The sequence below is a fragment of the Pinus tabuliformis genome, chromosome 9 (assembly GCF_031772625.1).
Source record: "Pinus tabuliformis cultivar Carrire ecotype Pingquan chromosome 9, CPIR1, whole genome shotgun sequence".
Lineage (NCBI taxonomy): Eukaryota > Viridiplantae > Streptophyta > Pinopsida > Pinales > Pinaceae > Pinus > Pinus tabuliformis.
In genome coordinates this window covers 695,528,926-695,537,586 of record NC_142307.1, presented here as the reverse complement: position 1 = coordinate 695,537,586, position 8,661 = coordinate 695,528,926, and the positions used below count along the sequence as shown (strand labels likewise).

The window sequence follows — 8,661 nt, the reverse complement described above, 5'->3', positions numbered from 1 at the left end:
ATCTTTAAATTAAAAAAAAACATAGTTCTATAATAACTTTGTTTTTGGTTATTCATAATATTAAATTATTAAATTATAGTTGAAAATGAGATGATTTAATATCCTCTTATGAAATTCCCAAACACCGAGTGAAACTCATCAAAATATATATTAATTATACATTTTTAATATATTTTGAATTTTTTTTAACGCATTTACTATTCTATATTTTATATTTATTCTTCAAAGTTAATTGTAACATCCCTAAAAAAGCTCAATGTAAAATCAGTTATGAATAGTAATTTTTAAAAAGAGTTACAAATCAGTTCAAAAATTAATTCTTGATATTGGTAAAATGGAATGAGGATGAGGGGAGGAGGAAAACACAATCTGTGGGTAGGTTGGGGGCCGGGGTTTCATGCTGGCCTGGCGCGCGAGTAATCATTCGTGGAAGGCATTTGTTCAACCGATATTGTTCGTCAAATCTGGGTTGGATATTTGAAAAATGGCAATGGATCCTTTGCTGAGAACTATGCAGCAGCTGCTTGGCGTGCTGGACGAGCTAGAAAAGTTCCTCAACGCTCCAATCTGCTCTTATGTGCGTGACTCGAGGGCCATGGCCTCCACTCCTCCGGATGTTAAAGAATAGCCAAAGTCATACATGAAGCATAGGTGAAGTACATTCACATGGAGCGTAGGGTGGCAAATTCATGAGAGAATTCACTTTACATGCTGACTACAACGTAGAGGCCATTTCTGCTACCTGTCAGGATGGGGCGCTGATTGTTACAGTTCCCAAGCTTCCTCCGCCCGAGCCGAAGAAACCTAAGACTATTGAAAGGCACAGTGTTTTTCTCTAGTCTTCAAGAGATTATCCAAATATATTACACCATCACATAAGTAATTGCATTCTTAATAGAGAAGGATAAGTTGTTTTTTGGATTGTTGGAAAATATCATGTTGTTGCATTTGCAGTAAAAGATTGATTATTTTATATGTTTTCTTGGTAAAGAAAATATGTTAATGCATGTAGTTAAAGATTGAATATTTTATATGTTTTCTTGGTAAAGAAAATATTTTAATACATGCAGTTAAAGATTGAATATTTTATATGTTTCCTTGGTAAAGAAAATATTTGAATGCATGCAGTAAAAGATTGATTATTTTATGTTTTCTTGGTAAAGAAAATATGTTAATGCATGCAGTTAAAGATTGAATATTTTATATACTTTCTTGGTAAAGAAAATATGTTAATGCATGCAGTTAAAAATTGAATATTTTATATGCTTTATCGGTAAAGAAAATATTTAATGCATGCAATTAAAAATTGATTATTTTATATGTTTTCTTGGTAAAGAAAATATGTTAATGCATGCAGTTAAAGATTGATTATTTTATATGTTTTCTTGGTAAAAAAAATATGTTATTGCATGCAGTTAAAGATTGATTATTTTATATGTTTTCTTGGTAAAGAAAATATATTAACGCGTGTAGTTCTTAATAACTACCTTATGTGTGACTAATCTTTCTTGTTTTTATATAGCAATGCAAATACCTTTTATCTAAGAAAAGATAAGATGCATACTCTTTTCTTATCCAAGTTATTTTCTTGGAAGTAAATATTTATCCAAGTTATTTTCTTGGGAGTGAATATAAATTAAAGAGAGTAATTTGTGAATTATTCTTATGGGTAAGAAAGTTCTTTTGAAGAAGAATACTTAGTTATGAGAAAGATACTAACCTGGCGTAGATGAAATTCAAAGAGATAATATAAGTCATAGGAATCTTCCTTGGAAAGAATATGTCTTTCTTGTGCGTGAAATATAAGTTAATTGTGTTTAATTCCTTGCAAGAGTTTGCAAAAGTTACATGTTTTGGAGAGTAAAAAGGTTAAGGATTTGGTTGTTGCATGTTGGGTAGTTTGAATTATTTGCATGGTTTAATGCATAAACGGTTACCATTGTTATTTCTTGTGCGTGAAAGATAAGTTAATTGTGTTAATTCCTTGCAAGAGTTTGCAAGAGTTACATGTTTTGGAGAGTAAAAAGGTTAAGGATTTGGTTGTTGCATATTGGGTATTTTGAATTATTTGCATGGTTTAATGCATAAACGGTTACCATTATTATTATCCTAGTTCTTATGCGCAAAAGAATGGTTGATTATGATACTTTGTTGAAAACAAATGCATGAGGACATTGATGATGATACTTTCATGGAAAACAAATTCATAATAACTTTGTACATAAATGATACAGAAACTATGTTGAGTTCTTGAAAAATAACTATGTGAAAGAACACATGTGCAAAAGCACAGAAACAACAGTTTATTAAATGTATGAAGATATAACTATTGTGTTATATATTTTAGAGAGAAATATGGATTTGTAGAACTACTGGGTTAGATATCTTAAAGAGAAATTTGCATTAGTGTGAATAAGCATTGTGGAAAGTAAAACAAGTATTTACTTGAATATATGTATTATTTAATTATTATGACATGCTTGCTCATGCACATGAGTAGATGTTAAAATATCACTTTTAGAGACTGATTATTGATTGATTAATATTGTATCTAATCTTCTTGCCAAAGCTTGTTGACGATAACAAGGACAAGAAACGACGGTGGTTTGTGCCAAAGAAAAATGATGTTTAACATTGAGGTAGGTAAAGAACTAATGGTCCATGCTCATGAGTACGAGTTGCAGGATTGCACATTGATAGAACAATCATGCCACAAGGATGTAGAGAGTGGTGATATGTAAGTAAAGGGTTTCATGGAAAATGTAATAGCTTTTAGCTAGTTATGTGACAATTTAATGATATTTCATTGTAATATTTTATAAAAATGGATAAGGGATGGAATCCCTTATAAGACATTGAGTGAGGGGTGAAAACCCTCACGAGCGTTTAATAATAAAATTAAATGTTTGCTGGTTTTCACCCTACGGGGTTTCTAGGGTATATCAATGTTCAGTGATGTGATTACTTATTGTGTCAGAGTGATGGTGTTAAATCCTTGATGATGTTGATTCCTTATTTGTTGTGATAATCATAATGTCAAGTATGTGATTAATTAGTATGGTTAAGGGAATCATGAAATGGATGCAAGGTTCATCAGACAATTTATGTTAATGTACTACAACAGTGGTTGACAATGGTTATGCAACTTACTGTCCTCTATTGAAATTTACTTTATGTACTAATGAACATTATATCTAATGGTTAATGAGGAATGTGGAGTTGTGATTTGGATAATTACTTGTGGGTAATTTGTGTAAAAAATTCTAACTCCCTGCTTTTACATGTGAGGTTACCGGGGTATGTTACATTAAATTTGACATATTCAACTTCTAAATTGATATAAATAGAATGAAATAAATATAGAGGATATTAGGTCTATAAAAGGCACCAAAAACACTTATGTTCAATTAATTTTAGAGAAGATATGAGACATTTTCCTCTCACATCATTTTGGACTTTGTTCAATTTGTTATTTATATGGTAAAGTATTGTTTGTATAATATATAAGAAAATAACATAATTATATTTTTTATTTGTTGGGTAATGTGAGTGTTGAGATGACTGACACACATAATACGTAGCTTGAGTAGTTGCGATCCAAGGGGATTTAAGCGATCAAAATTACATGAAAATCACAACGGTCTTGGGCCACACCAACCCTTAGCATGGTTGAATTTTTTCTCACAGAGTTTCAAACCGATGACCTTTATACCACATAATGCCTTAACAAAACACCTTATCACGATCTAGTCTTGCCAATTATTAAACTTTATCCAAATAAAAATTATTTTATACAATATTAAATATAAATTAATTACTATCTTCTAATGCTTTAAGATGTTTTAAAAATTAATTAAATTATACATTACATAAGTTTTTTTTTTTTTTGGTAGGTAAGAACCCACAGGGGATTTGAACCAGTGACTTATTGCAAGGAGTGACTTAACAGTGCACCCATTCACCATCAATCCAAAGCCCCATGGGCCATTACATAAGTTTCATTATCAAGTAATATTTTGATGATGATGATGATGATGGTTAACGTCCGCTGATACCAAATAATGGTCTATCGGACCTAAAGAAACAAATTATCTATTTTGATTTAAGATTTTATTCCTATGCTCAAAAAGCTTGGAGAGAAGCCTCCCGAGCTCACTATAATTTTGACATTGTAAAAGGCTAGGAAGGTCAGTATTGTAACAAAGATTGTGAAACTGAGATCTAATGTGGTTATACGCGGGGCACTCTAAGAGGAAGTGGTTTTCATCCTCGATGTTCCTATTCTTACATATATGGCAGATCCTTTCCGTCCATGGCGTTTTAGGAACTGCCCAACGACCTATTTCACTATGAAGCTCATGAGAATTCGTTCTAATCTTTGCTATATTAATTTTCTTCTTTGAGCTAGTTAAAATAGAGAGATACTTTGGATCTTCTAGGGTGGGGTTGATGACCTTCTTTTAATTTCACAATAAAATAATTCATAGCCAACTTTCACTTTATGGTCTTTAAAGTATAAAAATTATATTTTAAATATTTTAAAAATATTATTTATGATATAATTTAACTAAGTTTCATAACAATATTCATACTTGCAAATTTAATTTAAAAATATTCGATTAATTCAATTTAATTTATTTATAACCTATATATTTAAATATTTTATTTGCAAAACAATTTCATCTACTTCTATAACAATAACTTTTAACAATTGCATAATATCAATATAAAAATTGTTTTTCTTCTCATTCCATTTAACTGTTCTACTCAACATAATATTCTACCAAGAAAAATATATTAAAAATTCACTATAAATATCAACAATTTTTTATATAGTAGCAATATTTTTTGCTATCAATTACTTTTTTCATCAGAGGCAGGTTGCATATTACACTTGTTTTAGCAAAGATACTTAGAGTGTTTTACGATTTTTTTTTAAACAAAGTGTAAATAAGAAAAAAAAAATATTTTAGAGGTTTTTCTAGGATTGAATTTATTCATGCATTTAAAAATTAATTTTAAATAAAAAAAAAAACTATGACACGAAAAGATATAACAAAAGCCATAAAGTTTGGACAAGTTTTCTCTCTTTACTTTAACTCAATTTATTTTTCTTATGTATATTTTCAAATTTTTTATACATGAAAATATTATGATTTAAGAAATGTAATCACTATAAAGAGATGATCCAAGAGAATTTCAAAATTCCTAAAAAAAAAAATCAAATTTCCCAAAACTTGATAGAAATGGTGCCATGAATAAGATATCGATGAGAGATTTCAAAGAAACTTGAATCATGTCAAATGGACTTCATACGTGAAAGTTATCACCTTTTAAAGTTTGTGTGAAATAGGTAAAAGTTGACAAGGCTACCACGTAGTAGCACCAGGAAGTGCCATGTGGCCATGTATGGATGCTAAAATGGCATCACCTCAAAAGGACATGTGGTAGGAAAAGTTGCAGTATCACTGATATGTGGCAGGCATAGGTGTGGACACGTGGCATGATAGAAACACATGGTAGCGATCGTACAATGAATTGGGTGCTGAGTTGACAATGACGTAGCAACACATGGTAGTGATCATACAAAAGACTAGTTTATGTGTTGATAGTGACATGGAAACATGTGTGTAAGTGATTATGTAGCTGACTGGGCATTGACTTCATAGTGACATGGAAACACATATCAGATGATTAGGCAACTAACTGAGCACTAATGGTGTGGAAGCTGGTCAAATGGGAGGCTGTGTTGTGGTCCAATTAGAGAGTGCAACGTGGCACCTCAGAAAGATACAAAAGGATCAATATTTGTTTAAGGTTATAGCCATTGGGTTTGAACCCTCGACCTAAGTGGAGGTTGGTTAAAGTCTTAACTGTTAGGCCATGGGAGGCAGTTGTAATGAGCTACATAAATATTGTATTTAAAGTTTTGCTTCTGAAAAAAAAGGTCGAAAGGGGGAGGTATGCGGGTTTGAGTACCTTAGGACCTTTCATAACAAAATTCCATGTGGTTAACTATTGTTACAATGGAACCAACAATAATAATTATAATGGTGGTTAACTTGGTTGGAATGAATCAATAAATGTCGATTTATGTATGGGTCGCACCAAATACAATAAGCTGGTTGATCTAAATATTTGTGATAATACATGATTTTTGGTCGAAAAACACTCTGCAACCCTAATGGTCTGGTGGCCATGAGTTAGGTGGCGCTAGGAAGAAATAAAGACTGCAGCAAGAGATAGACCCAGAAACCAAGAATTAGAAGAAAATGACAGAGGAGGAGAGGGGGGGAGAGATCCCCCCCTATCGAGATGCGATAGCAGGGGAAGGACAAAACACCAGTAACCACGCGGGAGAAACAAGAAAAACAGGACCTGTCCTTGGAGCACGATGGCAGGGAGGTAGCAGAGGCAAATGTTTACCTTGTGCGATGGAGAAACCAAGATTCATAATCCCGATGAACAAACTGGAGTGATACAGAAGTTATATGAAAGACCATGCGCTCATATGCAAGTTCATTAGAGTATGGCCGATGGAAAAGGATCTCACCAAATGGATTCAACAAAAATGGCAACCCCGAGGCCACATCGAGCTAAATCTAGGAGCAAGAGGCTTCTTCACGGTAATATTCTCGAACCTGCAAGATAATTTTTTTTTTTTTGGGAATGGCCCTTATTTTCATTATAATGCTAGATTGTTCATGAGATACTAGGAAGAATGTGATAACCCAGAGAAAAAAAAATTCTTGACAACCCCGGTATGGGTTAGGTTATTTGGACTTCTAATGGACTTCTGGGACCCAGAGATTCTAGAGGGCATAGGAAACACGATAAGAAGTTTTGTCAAAATAGCAGAAATGACAAAAAATGGAAGATACACCTCATACGCTAGAATTTGTGTTTACATGAATATAGCTGAATTTATTTCAGATACAGTAGAGTTAGAGTATCACGAAGAGGTGTAGAAAACCCTTGACTATGAACATGTTCCATTCAGATGTAGAAGATGTCATGAGTATGGACATCTTTTTAATGAATTCCCAGTCAATATCGAAGAAGAGGAGCACAAGCATAAATAGCAGAGGAAAAACCAAGAAGACAAGGAAGGGTTTCAAGAAGTAAAAAGCAAAATAAGACAAACAAGGGAGAATACCAGCGGGGGAAAGAAAGAACAACAAGCCCAACCTAGAAATACAAACATCTTTGAAGTACTACAAGAAGAAGGAGAAGATAACAACAAGATCTAAACAATGGACTATCAAGGAGAAAAAGGAAAGGAAAGCAGCACAAGCCAAGGTAAATCAAAACCCAAGAGGAAAGCCCAGAGTGAAATGACAGAGAAGGAGGAAAATGAAGAGAGGGAGAAGATGGATAATGCTATAATGGAAATAGATACAAGCAGAGGAGAAGAACTAGGCTCACAAGAAGAGGTGTTGAGGAAACTACTAAATGAATGGAGACATTCGGACGAATGATTCATTCCAGACGAGAAAAAATGACCATAAAACGAAACATTTCAATAGTACCAAGCAAAATAGGGACAAGGGAAAATGGAGATGGCAGAACAACTAGGCCTTCAAGAGGATAGCACTCAAGACCACCATAGCAAAGCAAAAGGTGGAAAGGAAAGAGGTCGAAGAAATATAGAGGAATTGATACAAATCATGGGAGAAATGCTAGTAAATATAGGGAGGGTAGTACCGCTATCGGTGGTATTCCACCAAATTAACCAAGCAAACCAAATATAATTACATTTTGGAATATAAGAGGCCTTAATAGTAAAGGAAAATAGGGACACTTAGTGGAAAGGCTAAGAAAAGAAAAACATCAACTAATGTTGATACAGGAAGGAAAATGGAGGAAATCCTAAAAAAAGTAAAACCGAAATACGAATGCATGTCAATAGATGCAAAAGGCAGTGCAGGAGTTATAACAATACTATGGAACCCTGCAGAGATTACTATAGATTATTGGATAGGCATGAAAAGAATCCTCATAGGACGATTATAGATAATCAGAAACAAAGAATGATTTCTATTCTTTGCAGTATACGGCCCTCATATCCCAGCAGAAAGAGGAAGCTTCCTCCTTCAGTTACAATAGCTTGGAAAACTCCACGAGGAGAAACTATAGATGATAGTAGGGGACTTTAACTTGACAACATCAATAAAGGAGAAGAAACAAGGTCTACAAAGAGAAGAGACAGAGATGGAGAGGTTCAGGGACCTACAAGAAGAACTAAAATTGGTAGATATTCCAACCATAAATGGAAAATACACGAGGAATAATCAAAGGCAAGGGAGCAGACAGATAGCATCTAGGTTAGACAGATTCTTAGCAACAAAACACTTCATTGGAAAAGATATTTTCTATGAAGCAACAATCCTCCCATGTTTAGGGTCGGACCATTGGCCTATTAAATTAGAAATAGCTATGAATCATCAGAACCAGAATAGACCCTTTAGTTTTGAGGCATTCTGGCTAAGAGAACCTACCTTTATCTATAAAATGAAGAATTGGTGGAAAGAGACTGAGACTGTGATGGAAGGAAGAAACCAAATGTACACCCTCCAACTTAGACTAAAAGACCTAAAAGGGAGGATAAAGAAATGGAATAGAGAAGAATTTGGAAACATACAGAAGGAATAAGAAACACTC

At 33.3% G+C, this 8,661-nt stretch overlaps 1 pseudogene; it reads left to right on the top strand.

The window, feature by feature from the left end:
* Positions 1–475: 475 nt before the first annotated feature.
* LOC149150551 (17.1 kDa class II heat shock protein-like) lies at positions 476–839 on the top strand (annotated as a pseudogene).
* The last annotated feature ends 7,822 nt before the right edge of the window (positions 840–8,661 follow it).